This window comes from Lepus europaeus, chromosome 18 (genome assembly GCF_033115175.1).
Source record: "Lepus europaeus isolate LE1 chromosome 18, mLepTim1.pri, whole genome shotgun sequence".
NCBI classification, from domain to species: domain Eukaryota; kingdom Metazoa; phylum Chordata; class Mammalia; order Lagomorpha; family Leporidae; genus Lepus; species Lepus europaeus.
The window spans coordinates 72,354,008-72,365,752 of NC_084844.1; the positions used below are offsets into that span (position 1 = coordinate 72,354,008).

The 11,745-nt window shown below is 62.5% G+C and overlaps 2 pseudogenes; one reads left to right on the forward strand and one right to left on the reverse strand.

The window, feature by feature from the left end:
* Positions 1-437: 437 nt before the first annotated feature.
* Positions 438-1,036, reverse strand: LOC133747005 (endothelial differentiation-related factor 1-like; annotated as a pseudogene).
* LOC133747007 (beta-galactosidase-like) lies at positions 1,035-3,334 on the forward strand (annotated as a pseudogene).
* Positions 3,335-11,745: the final 8,411 nt, after the last annotated feature.

Genomic DNA, 11,745 nt, shown 5'->3' on the forward strand with positions numbered 1-11,745 from the left:
CTTTCCCGCATGCCGGTAGGGGACCCGGATCCAAGGCCAATCACAGCCCGCTGCAGTGGTGCACGGAGGCCCTGCCTCCTGGCCACCAGCCAATCCTAGCCCAGCAGCCCCTGGCGCGCACGCCTGCCCCGCCTCCCGGACTTCACACCCATTGTGACGGGCGTGGCCGTGCAGCAGGGCAAGATCATCCTCACAGCCACCTTCCCCACCAGCATGCTCATCTCCTAGGTGCTGCCGCCCGCCCCGGGCCTGGCCCTGCCCGTGAAGCCCGAGGCCGCCATCCCTGTGCCCAAAGATGCCCTCCCTGCCCAGCCGCCGCCCCCCCGCCGCTGCTCCACCCTTTGCTGTGGACTCCTCGCAGCCCAGTCGGTGGTCAGTGCGGTGGTCAGGCAGCCGGAGAAGGTTCACCTGCATGCACTGATTTCGAGGCTTTGCGCTCACTTCGTCCTTGGGCCCTTCTCGATGGGCTTCCCAATGTCCTTGCCCCGGAGCTTGAGGCCCGTGGCCCGCTGGATCTTGCCCAGCACCTGGTTGTTAGGGATGGCCCGGCCGCTCTGGTAGTCCGCGATGACCTGCGGCTTCTCAGTGATTTTCGTGGCCAGATCCTCTGCGTCAGCCCCTTGCTCTGCCGGCCCTGCTGGGTGACCTTGCCCACTTCCAGGGTCACCAGGTCGTGGCCGTGTTCTTGGTGATCAAGTGCTATTTGTTCTGGCCGGTGGCCCGTTTCTTAGACGTCTCCACATCATCTCCACATCGCTGAGCCGCTAGCATGGCCTGCTTGGACTTGGCTTGTGCGGCCATGGGGCTCTTCTTGCACAGCACGTCACAGTGTCCCAGTCGCTCTCGGCTCCGCGGCAACTCAAGACCTGGCGCCTTTGTGTACATGTGTGTGTGTGTGTGTTTCAGCAAGTTTAATACATTCAAGATTATTTATTTACTAGAACAGAATTAAAAGTCTCGCCAGGCAGCTGAAGCTGGGGAGCGAGAGGAGCGCGTTCGGCCCGTGGCGGCGAAGCTTGTGCTTGAAGGAGGCCATGCCCGCTTTGTGCTACAGCCCGGGCAGCCTTGGTGGCGGGCAGAGGCCCGAGGTGAGTCCATCCCAGCCGGTCCTCACCACCAATGCCAGCGCCCCAGGGTCCCCAGGAGGGGCCTCCCTCCCTCCCTCCAGAACTCCAGCGGCCCCGCCCAGCACGAGCCACCTGCACTGGGCTCCTGCGGCCAGCCAGGGACAAGACTGAACTGCAGGCCCGGGAGGATTCCTCACTCACAGGACAAGAGGCAGCCCCCACCCCCCACCCCCATTAGTAATAAATAAAAACGAGGCTGTGGGCTGTGGTGGGGGCCTGGACACACACTCACAGGTGCCTGGCAGGGCCCTGAGGCCGGTGAGCCGAGAAGCAGGAATGTGGAAAAACGCAGGGCCGAGACACTGTGGATGGCGACACTTCTCACGACGACAGTCAGCGCCCCGTGGGCACAGGGGCCCGGCCACCACCCATGGGATCAAACGCTGACACCCTTTGATCAAAGGTTTCCAGGAACGCGCCTAGGGCAGAGGAAAGTCAAACGCTTATCCAGAACCAAAGTTGGAAGTGGTCAAGTATTGGGAGCTCGGCTGCTGAGAGCGATTTCACTTAAATTGGAGAATTCACTGCTTCCTCTCCACCTCAGCTGTGATTCCCTGGCCCCGGAGCATCCACTACTTCCGCATGCCCAACTTCTGCTGGAAAGACCGGCTGCTGAAGATGAAGATGGCGGGGCTGAACACCATCCTGACAGGAGCAAAAGTGCATCGTTCTCCACTCTTCTGACCCAGATCACCTCGTGGCTGTGGACAAGTGGCTGGGCGTCCTTCTGCCCAAGAGGAAGCCTCTGCTCTATCAGAATGGAGGGCCGAGTATACCTGTGCAGGTTGAAAATGAATACGGCAGCTACTTCTCCCGTGACTGTGACTACCTGCGTTTCCTGCAGAAGTGCTTCCACTACTACCTGGGTGACAACGTGCTTCTGTTCACCACCGATGGTGCACAGAAGAAGTTCCTGCAGTGTGGGGCGCTGCAGGGCCTCTATGCCACAGTGGACTTTGGAGTAGGTAACAACATCACAGATGCTTTCCAAATCCAGAGGAATAGTGAGCCCAGAGGACCCTTGGTCAATTCTGAATTCTATACTGGCTGGTTAGTCCACTGGGGCTAACAGCACTGGACAGTCTAGAGTGAAGCAGTGGCTTCCGCCCTCTTTGACATCCTTGCCCAGGGAGCAAATATGAACATGTACATGTTTATAGGTGGGACCCATTTTGCCTATTGGAACGGGGCCAACACGCCCTACACACAACAGCCCACCAGCTACGACTATGACGCCCCCCTGAGTGAGGCAGGGGACCTCACCAAGAAGTATTTTGCCCTGTGTAAGGTTATCGGGAAGTTTGTAGCATTACCAGAAGGTCGCATTTCTCCATCCACACCATAGTATGCATATGGAACAGTCCCACTGAAAAAGTGAAGGGCAGTGGACGCAGCTCTGGATGTCCTGTGTCCCTCTGGGCCCATCAACAGTGTTTATTCCCTGACATTTACCCAGGTGAAACAGTACTTTGGCTTTGTGCTGTACCGGACAACACTGCCTGGGGACTGCAGCAACCCTACACCCCTCTCTCCACCCCTCAATGGAGTCCAGGACTGGGCCTGCATCGCTGTGGATGGGATTCTGCAGGGAGTGCTGGAGCGAAACCACGTGCTCACGGTGAGCATACAAGGGAAGGCTGGAGCCAGGCTGGACCTCCTGGTGGGAACATCGGGCACGTGCACTACGGCAAAGCCATCAACGACTTTAAGGGCTTGATTTCCAACTTGACCCTGGGTTCCTGCATCCTCACAAACTGGACCATCTTCCACCTGGACACCGAGAGCGCAGTGAGCAGCCTCCTGGGGGACTGGGGTGGCCTCCAGAAGGACGCCAGTGCCTGCAGCTCCCAGAACTACACGCTGCCAGCCTTTTACACTGGGAACTTCTCCATCCCCAGCGGGGTCCCGTCCTTGCCCCAGGACACCTTTATCAAGTTTCCTGGGTGGACCAAGGGTCAGGTGTGAATCAACGGCTTCAACCTCGGCCATTACTGGCCAGCGCGCAGGCCCAGGTGACCTTGTTCGTGCCAAAGCACCTCCTCAGCACCTCGACCCCCAACACCATCACAGGGCTGGAGCTGGAACGCGCACCCTGCAGCCAGCATGGCCAGGGTGCCATGGAGTTCGGGGACAGGCCCATTCTCAACGCCACCACCTCTCAGGGCCTGATGAGACCCACAGTGTTCAAGTCACAACTAGAGCCTTAGGGGACTGAAGGCTGTGCCCAGTGGGGTCCAGCACCCCCACGTCCCAGATAAGAAAACCCCGTCAGGTCTACATCTGCCAGAGAAGTCCACTAGAATGTAAATCGGGTTCCCGGCGTGGGTCTTCCTGGTGCTGGGACAGCCCCGGGCATGGGAGGGAGCTGACAGCACAGACTGCCGAGCAAGCTCCGCATGTGTTCCAGTTTTTATTTTGGAAGAATCATGTTGTCTTTTTTTGTTAAATGAAATTTGTACTTGGATGATGAAAAAAAAAAGTCCCAGGGTCGGGCATCAGGGGTCCTGGGTGCCCAGGAGGGGGCTGTGCGTCATGGAAGGGGCCAGGCATCAAATGTTTGGGGTGCCAGGGAGGGGCCAGGTGTCAGGGGTCCTGGGTACCAGGGAGGGGGCAGGATGTTGGGGGTCCCTGGTGGTAGGGAGGGCACCGGGTGTCTTGGGTCCCAGGTAGCAGGGAAGGGGCAGGGCGTCTGGGGTCCTGAGTGACAGAGTGGGGCCAGGCATCAGGGGTCCTGGGTGCCAGGGAGGGGGCTGGGCATCAGGGGTCCTGTGTACCAGGGAGGGGGCTGGGCGGCTGGGGTCCCAAGTGACTGTGAGGGGCCTGACTTTGGGGGTCGTGGGTACCAAGGAAGCAGCTGGGCATTGGGGAAGGGGCCAGGTGTTGGGGATCCGGGCATCAGTGGTCCTGTGTACCAGGGAGGGGGCCAGATGGCTGGGATCCCCAGTGACAGAGAGTGGCCGGGTGTCAGGGGTCCTGTGTACCAGGGAGGAAGCCGGGCGTCAGGGGTCCCAAGTGACAGGGAAGGGCTGGACGTCGGAGGTCCTGGTACCAGGGAAGGGGCTGGGCTTCAGGGAAGAGGCCGGGTGTTGGGGATCTGGGGTGCCATTGAGGGGGCAGGAAGTTGGCAGTCCCAAGTGACAGGGATAGCCGGGCGTCAGGGGTCACCGGTGCCAGGGAGGAGCTGGGCGTCCATGGTCCCTGGTCCCAGGGAGGAGGCTGGGCATCAGGTTCCCTGGTGCCAGGGAGGAGGCTCGGCATCAGGGGTTCCTGGTGTCAAGGAGGGGACAAGAGTCCGGGATCCTGGGTCCCAGAAGGGAGCCGGGTGATGGGGATCCCAGGTACCAGAGTAGGGGCTCAGCGTCATGGGTCCGGGGTGCCCGGGAGGGGGCTGGGCATCAGGGAAGGAACCAGGCCTCTGGGGTCTGGGGTGTGAGGGAACGTGCCAGGTGGCGGGGATCCTGGGTGGCAGGGAAGGGGCTGGGTGGCAGGGGTCCTGGGTGCTAGGGAGGGGCCCAGGTGGCAGGGGTCCTGGGTACAAGGGAGGAGGCTGGACATCCGGGGTCACGTGTGTCAAGGAGGAGGCCCAGCATCGTGATCCAGGGGCCCAGGAAGGAGCCTCACGTCGGGGGTCCGGGGTGCCAGGGTGGGGGTCAGGCGTTGGGGGTCCCTGGTGGTTGGGAGGGCACCGGGCGTCAGGGGTCCTGGGTAGCAGGGTGGAGGCCTGGCACCAGGGGTCATGAGAGACAGGGAGGAGCCAGACATCTGGGGTCCTGGGTACCAGGGAAGGGGCTGGGCGTCGGGGAAGGGGCAGGGTGTCGGGAATCTGCGGTTCCAGGGAGGGTGCTGGATGTCGGGAGTCCCGAGTGACAGGGAGGGCTGGGTGTTGGGGGTCACAGGTGCCAGGGAGGGGGCCAGGCGTCAAAGATCCTGGGTGTCAAGTGGGGGCCAGGCTTTGGGGATCCCAGAGCCCAGGAGGGAGCCAGGAATTGGAGGTTCCGGGTACCAGGGTAGGGGCTGGCCATTGGGGGTCCGGGGTGCCAGGGAGGAGGCCTGGCTTCAGGCATCCAGGGTGTTAAGGAGGGGGCCAGGTGTCCTGGATCCCAGTGCCCAGGAGAGAGCCGGGCATCAGGGGTCCAGGGTGCCAGGATGGGGGCCAGGCATCGAGGTTCCCAGGTGCCAGGGAGGGGTTTGAGAGTCCCGGGTGCCAGGGAGGAGCTGGGCGACCAGGTTCCCGGGTGCTAGGGAAGAGGCCTGGTGTCATTGGTCCTGGGAGTCAAGGAGGGGGCCAGGCATCCAGGATTGGGAGCCTGGCATTGGGGGTCCAGGGTGTCAGGGAGGGGGCCAGGCTTTGGGGGTCCTGGGTGCCAGGGATGGGGCCGGGCATCTGGGGTCCCAAGTGACAGAGAGGGGCCGGGCGTCAGGGCTCCCTGGTACCAGGAAAGGGGCCGGGTGTCTGGGATCCTGAGTGACAGGGAAGGGCCGGCCATTGGGTGTCATGGTTGCCAGGGAGGTGGTCGGGGTCCCGGGTGCAAGGGAGGGGTCGGGTGTTTGGGTCCAGGTGCAAGGGATGGGGCCGGATGTCAGATGTCCTGGGTGCCATAGAAGGGGCCAGGCCGCAGGGTTCCTGTGTGCCAGGGAGGAGGCCAGACATCCGGGTCACGGGTTTCAAGGAGGGGGCTAGGCTTAGTGGATCCCGGGGCCCAGGAGGGAGCTGGGCGTAGGGGGTCCTGGGTACCAAAGAGGGGGCCAGGTGGTGGGGATCGTGGGGCCCAGGAGGGAGCCGGGCGATGGGGGTCCCAGGTACCATGTTGTGGCCAGGCGGAGGAGGTCCCGAATTCCAGGGAAGGGCTGTCATTGGGGGTCTCTGGTGCCAGAAGAGTGGCTGGGCATCAGGGAAGGCATCAGGCGTCCAGGGTCCCGGGTGTCAGGGAAGGGGTCAGGGGTCCCAGGTAGCGTCCTTGGGTTCTGCTTTCCCCCTGTGGAGACTCACCAAGTCAGGGTTCTCAGCTCTTAGGTGCCGGGCAACCCCCAGCAGGAGAAGGTGGAGAGCGCAGACCCCCACTGGGCTCTGGAGCCTTCTCCTGGAACCTCACTCCACAGAGGAACTCTAGGACCACTGTGATGTCAAGATCCCACATGATGACATCACCATGCCTGATTGGACGGGGGTGCACACAGCATCACAAAAGACGCAGCCAATCAGCATCCTCCAAGGCGTGGCTCCCTAACCAGTTTGTGCTCCAAGTGAATCAGGAGAGGTGGGAAGCGGCCCCCTCCCCTCCTCCCAGGTTCCTCTTTGGTGGTGCACCTGCCACCCGCTGGGGTTGCCCCATACTTCTCACAGGCGGATCCTGGCTGCAGCTAGCGGTCACCTGCTTCAGGTGAGTTAAAATTCTGCTTCTTGGCTTAGGGGCTTTCGCTTTGTCTTGTATTTCTGCTCATTTTTCTGTTGGGCCATTTGTATCATCTTTTAATAGTGATTTGAAGAATACTTAAAGGCATCACATAATTGAAGCCTTTTTTTTTCCCCTGTCAATATATGTTGTCCACTCTGCCTACTGACCTTTAATATCTTCTATTTGTTTCTTGCCAGTGCTTGGTAATCTAGTGGATTTTAAAAATATCGATTTTTCCTGAAATCTCGTTCAATTCATTTATCAGTTTTTGTTTTTAGATGTTATGGACTCTCTCTAAATAAAGATCTCCAATATACTGAGATTTTATTGCTTAGAAATTGATCTTTACACCTTAGTTTTTCTTTTTGTTCTTTTTCCTCCTCCGTTGACTACTCCTCTAGTAAGAAGGCTGCTGTGCAAGCTCTGCAGGTGTTCTAGTTTTTATTTTGGAAGAATCATGTTGTGTTTTTGTTAAATAAAATTTGTACTTGGATGTTGGAAAAAAACAAAAACACCCCAGGGTCAGGAGTTGGGGTCTGGGTGCCAGGGAGGGGGCTGGGCATCTGGGGTCCCAAGTGACAGGGAGGGGGGCCGGGTGTCAGGGGTCCTGGGTGCCCAGGATGGGGCTGGGTGTCAGGGAAGGGACCGGGCCTCAAGGGTCCGGGGTGCCAGGGAGGGGGTAGGATGTTGGGGGTCCTGGAAACTAGGGAAGGGGCCGGTCGGCAGGGGACCTAGGTGCCAGGGAGGAGGCTGGACATCCGGGGTCACAGGTGTCAAGAAGGGGGCCAGGCGTCGGGGATCCTGGGGCCCAGAGGGTGCCAGAAGGGGGTCCTAGGTACCAGGGTAGGGGCTGGGCGTCGGGGGCCCAGGGTGCCAGGGAGGAGGCCAAGCGTCAGAAGTCTAGGGTGACAAGGAGGGGGCCAGGCGTCAGGCTTCCCGGGGCCGAGGATGGAGCTGGGCATCGGGGGTCCGGGGTGCCAGGGAGGGGGCTAAGCATCAGGGGTCCCGTGTACCAGGGACAGGGCTGGGTGGCTGCGGTCCCAAGTGACAGAGAGGGTCTGGGCATCAGGGGTCCCAGGTACCAGGGAGGAGGCCGGGCATCAGGGGTCCCGAATGACAGGTAGGGGCTGGATAGTGGTTCCTGGGTACCAGGGAAGGGGCTGCGCGTCAGGGAAGAGGCCAGGTGTTGGGGATCCAGAGTGCCATTGAGAGGGCCAGAAGTTGGGAGTCCCAAGTGACAGGGAAGGCCAGGTGTCGCAGGTCACTGGTGCCAGGGAAGGGATCGGGGGTCCCAGGTGCCAGGGAGGAAGCCAGGCATCAGGGGTTCCTGGTGTCAAGGAGGAGCCAGGAGTCCAGGATCCTGAGGCCCAGGAGGGAATCGGTTGATGGGGGTCCCAGGTACCAGGGTAGGGGCTCAGTGTCAGGGGTCCAGGGTGCCAGGGAGGGGTCTGGTCATCTTGGGTCTGGGGTGTCAGGGAGGTGGCCAGGCATCTGGAGTTCCGGGTGCCAGGGAGTAGGCCGGGTGTCAGGGGACCCGGGTGCCCTGGAGGGGGCTGGGTGTTGGGGAAGGGGCCAGGCCTCTGGGGTCCAGGATGCGAGGGAGAGTGCCAGGTGTTGGGGGTCCTGAGTGGCAGGGAAGGGGCTGGGCAGAGGGTTCCTGGGTGCCAGGGAGGGGCCCAGGTTGCGGGGTCCTGAGTGCAAGGGAGGAGGGCAGACATCCGGGGTCACATGTGTCAAGGAGGGGGCCCGGCATTGGGATACAGGGGCCCAGGAATTAGCCTCAGGTTGGGGGTCCAGGATGCCAGGGAGGGGGCCAGTCATCAGGGAATCCGAGGCCCAGGATGGAGCGGGCGATTGGGGTTCCGGGTACAGGGTAGGTGCTGGGTGTCTTGGGTCCAGGGTGCCAGGAAGGAAGCCAGCATCAGGGATCCCGGGTACCATGGAAGAGGCTGGGTGTCAGGGGTCCCGAGTGACAGGGAGGGGCCGGATGTTGAGGGTCTTGGGAACCAGGGAATGGGCTGGGCATTTGGGAAGGGGCCAGGTGTCGGGGATCAGGAGTGCCATGGCGGGAGCCGGATGTTGGGAGTCCCGTTGACAGGAAGGGCAGGGTGGTGGGGGTCAGGGGTGCCAGGGAGGGTGTAGGGGTTCCAGGTGCCAGAGAGGAGCTGGGTGTCCAGGGCCACGGGTGCCAGGGAAGAGGCCCAGCGTCAGAGGTTCCTGGTGTCAAGGAGGGGGCCAGGAGTCCAGCATCCCAAGGCCCAGGAGGGAGTCAGGCGATGGGGTTCCTAGGTACCATGCAAGGGCTTGGGCGTTGGGGATCTGGGGTGCCAAGGTGGGGTCCAGGCGTCAGGGGTCCCAGGTGTCAAGGAAGGGGTCCGACGTCGGGATCCTGGGTGTCAGGGAAGGGGCCGGGCATCAGGGGTCCTAGGTACCATGGATGGGGGCCAGGTGTCTGGGGTCCTGAGTGACAGTGAGGGGCCGGGCGTCAGTTGTCACAGGTGCCAGGGAGGGGCCAAGATCGAGGGTCCTGGGTGCCAGGGAAGAGGCTGGACATCAGGTCCTGTGTACCAGGGAGGGGCAGGCGTCTGGGGTCCTGAGTGACAGAGGAAGGCCGGGTGTCAAGTGTCCCAGGTACCAGGGTGGAGGCCTGGTGTCAGGGGTTCCGAGTGACAGGGAGGTGCCAGACATTGTGGGTCTTGGGTACCAGGGAAGGGCTGGGTATAGGGAAGGGGCAGGGCTTTGGGGGACCGGCATGCCAGGGCAGGGGCTAGGTGTTAGGGGTCCCTGGTGCCAGGGAGGGGTCCGGATGTCAGGATCCCGGGAGCTAGGGAAGGGTACCAGTGTCAGGGGTCCCAGGTCAAAGGGAGGGGACAGGGCGTCTGGGGTCCCAATTGACAGGAGAGGCTGGGCGTTGGTGGTAAGGGTGCTAGGGATGGGGTCAGGTGTTCTGGGTGCCAGGGAGGAGGCCGGGCAGCAGGGGTCCTGGGTATCAAGGAGGGGGGCAGACATCGGTGATTCCGGGGCCCAGGAGGGAGCTGGGCTTCGGGAGTCTGGGGTGCCAGGGAGGGGACCGGGTGTCAGGGTTCCCAGGTACCAGGGAGGGCGCCATGCATCTGGGGTCCTGAATGACAGAAAGGGGCTGGGTGTGAGGTGTCCTGGGTACCAGGGTGGAGGCCTGGCATCAGGGGTCCCGAGTGACAGGAAGGGGCCAGAAGTCAGGGGTCCTGGGTACCAGGGAAGGGGCTGGGCATCGAGGATGGGGCTGGGTGTCAGGGATCCGGGGTTTCAGGGAGTGTGCCCTATGTCAGGAGTCCTGAGTGACAGGGAGGGCCGGATGTCCACTGCCACGGTTGCCAGCGAGTGGGTCAGAGGTCCCGGGTGCTAGGGAGGAGCTGGGCTTCCAGGGTCTCTGGTGCCAGGGAAGAGTCCGGGTGTCAGGTTCCCAGGTGCCAGGGAGGAGGCCAGGAGTCAGGGGTCCTGGGTATCAAGGAGGGGGCCAGGCTTTGGGGACCCCTGAGCACAGGAAGAAGCCAGGCAATGAGGGTCCCAGGTACCAGGGATGGGGCTGGGCGTCGGGGATCCAGGGTGCCAGAGAGGAGGCCAAGTAGCAGGGGTCCCAGATGTCAAGGAGGGGGCCAGGAGTCTGGGATCCTGGGGCCCTGGAGGGAGCCAGGCGATGGGGGGTCCCATGTACCAGGGAAGGGTCTGGGCATTGGGGGTCCGGGGTGCCAGGAAGGGGGCCAGGCGTCAGAGGTCCCAGGTGCCAGGGAGAGGGCCGGACGTGGGGATCCCAGTTGCCAGGGTAGTGGCCTTGTGTCAGGGGTCCTGGGTTCCAGGAGGGGGCTGGGTGTCTGGTTTCCTGAGTGCCTGGGAGGGGCCAGGCGTCAGGGGTCACAGGTGACAGTTAGGGGTCGGGTCCCGGGTGCCAGGGAGGGGCTGGGATAAAGGGTCCTGGGTTCCAGAAAAGAGGCCGGGCATCAGGGTCCTGGGTGCCAGGGAGGAGGCCAGGTGGCAGGGTTTCCAGGTATCAAGGAGGGGGCCAGACTTTAGGGATCCAGGTGCCAAGGAGGGAGCTGGGCGATTGGGGGTCCCAGGTACCAGGGAAGTTGCTGGGTATCGGGGATCCGGGGTGCAAAAGCGGGGCCCGGGGGTCGGGGGTCATGGGTGCCAGGAGGGGGCCAGGTGTTGGGGGTCCCAGATGCCAGGAATGGGGCCGGGTATTGGGGGTCCTGGGTGCCATCGAAGGGGCCAGGCCGCAGGGTTCCTGTGTGCCAGGGAGGAGGCCGGACATCTGGGGTCACAGGTTTAAAGGAGGGGGCTAGGCTTAGGGGATCCCGGGGCCCAGGAGGGAGCTGGGCGTTGGGGATCCTGGGTGCCAGAGAGAGGACCAGGCGTCAGGGATCCCGGGGCCCAAGAGGGAGCCGGGTGATGGGAGTCCCAGGTACCAGGTAGTGGCCTGGTGAAGGGGGTCCTGGATTCCAGCGAAGGGCTGTCATCGGGGGGGTCCTGGGTGCCAGAGAAGTGGCTGGGCGTTGGGGAAGGCGTCGGGTGTCCGGGGTCCCGGGTGTCGGGGAAGGGGTCAGGGGTCCAGGGCAGTTTCCATGGGTTCTGCTTTCCCCCTGTGGAGACTCACCAAGTCAAGGTCCTCAGCTCTTAGGTGCCTAGAGACCCCCAGCAGGAGAAGGTGGAGAGCGCAGACCCCCACTGGGCTCTGGAGCTTCTAGGCAGCTAGCCTTCTCCTGGGACCTCACTCCGCAGAGGAACTCTAGGACCACTGTGAGGTCAAGATCCCACGTGATGACATCACCGTGCCTGATTGGACAGGGGCGCACACAGCATCACAAAAGACAGCCAATCAGCATCCTCCAAGGCGTGGCTCCCTAACCAGTTTGTGCTCCAAGTGAATCAGGAGAGGTGGGAAGCGGCCCTCTCCCCTCCTCCCAGGTTCCTCTTTGGTGGTGCACCTGCCACCCGCTGGGGTCGCCCCATGCTTCAGCAGTCCCGGGTGTCAAGGAGGGAGCCCTGCATCAGGGGTCCGAGGTGCAGGGAGGGGGCCAGGAGTCGGGGTCCCAGGTGCCAGGGTTGCCGGGTACCAGAGTGGAGGCCTGGCATCAGGGGTCCCGAGTGACAGTGAGGTGCTGGATGTCGGGGATCTTGGGTACCAGGGAAGGGTCTGGGCGTAGGGAAGGGGCAGGGCTTTGGGGGACCGGGGTGCCAGGGCA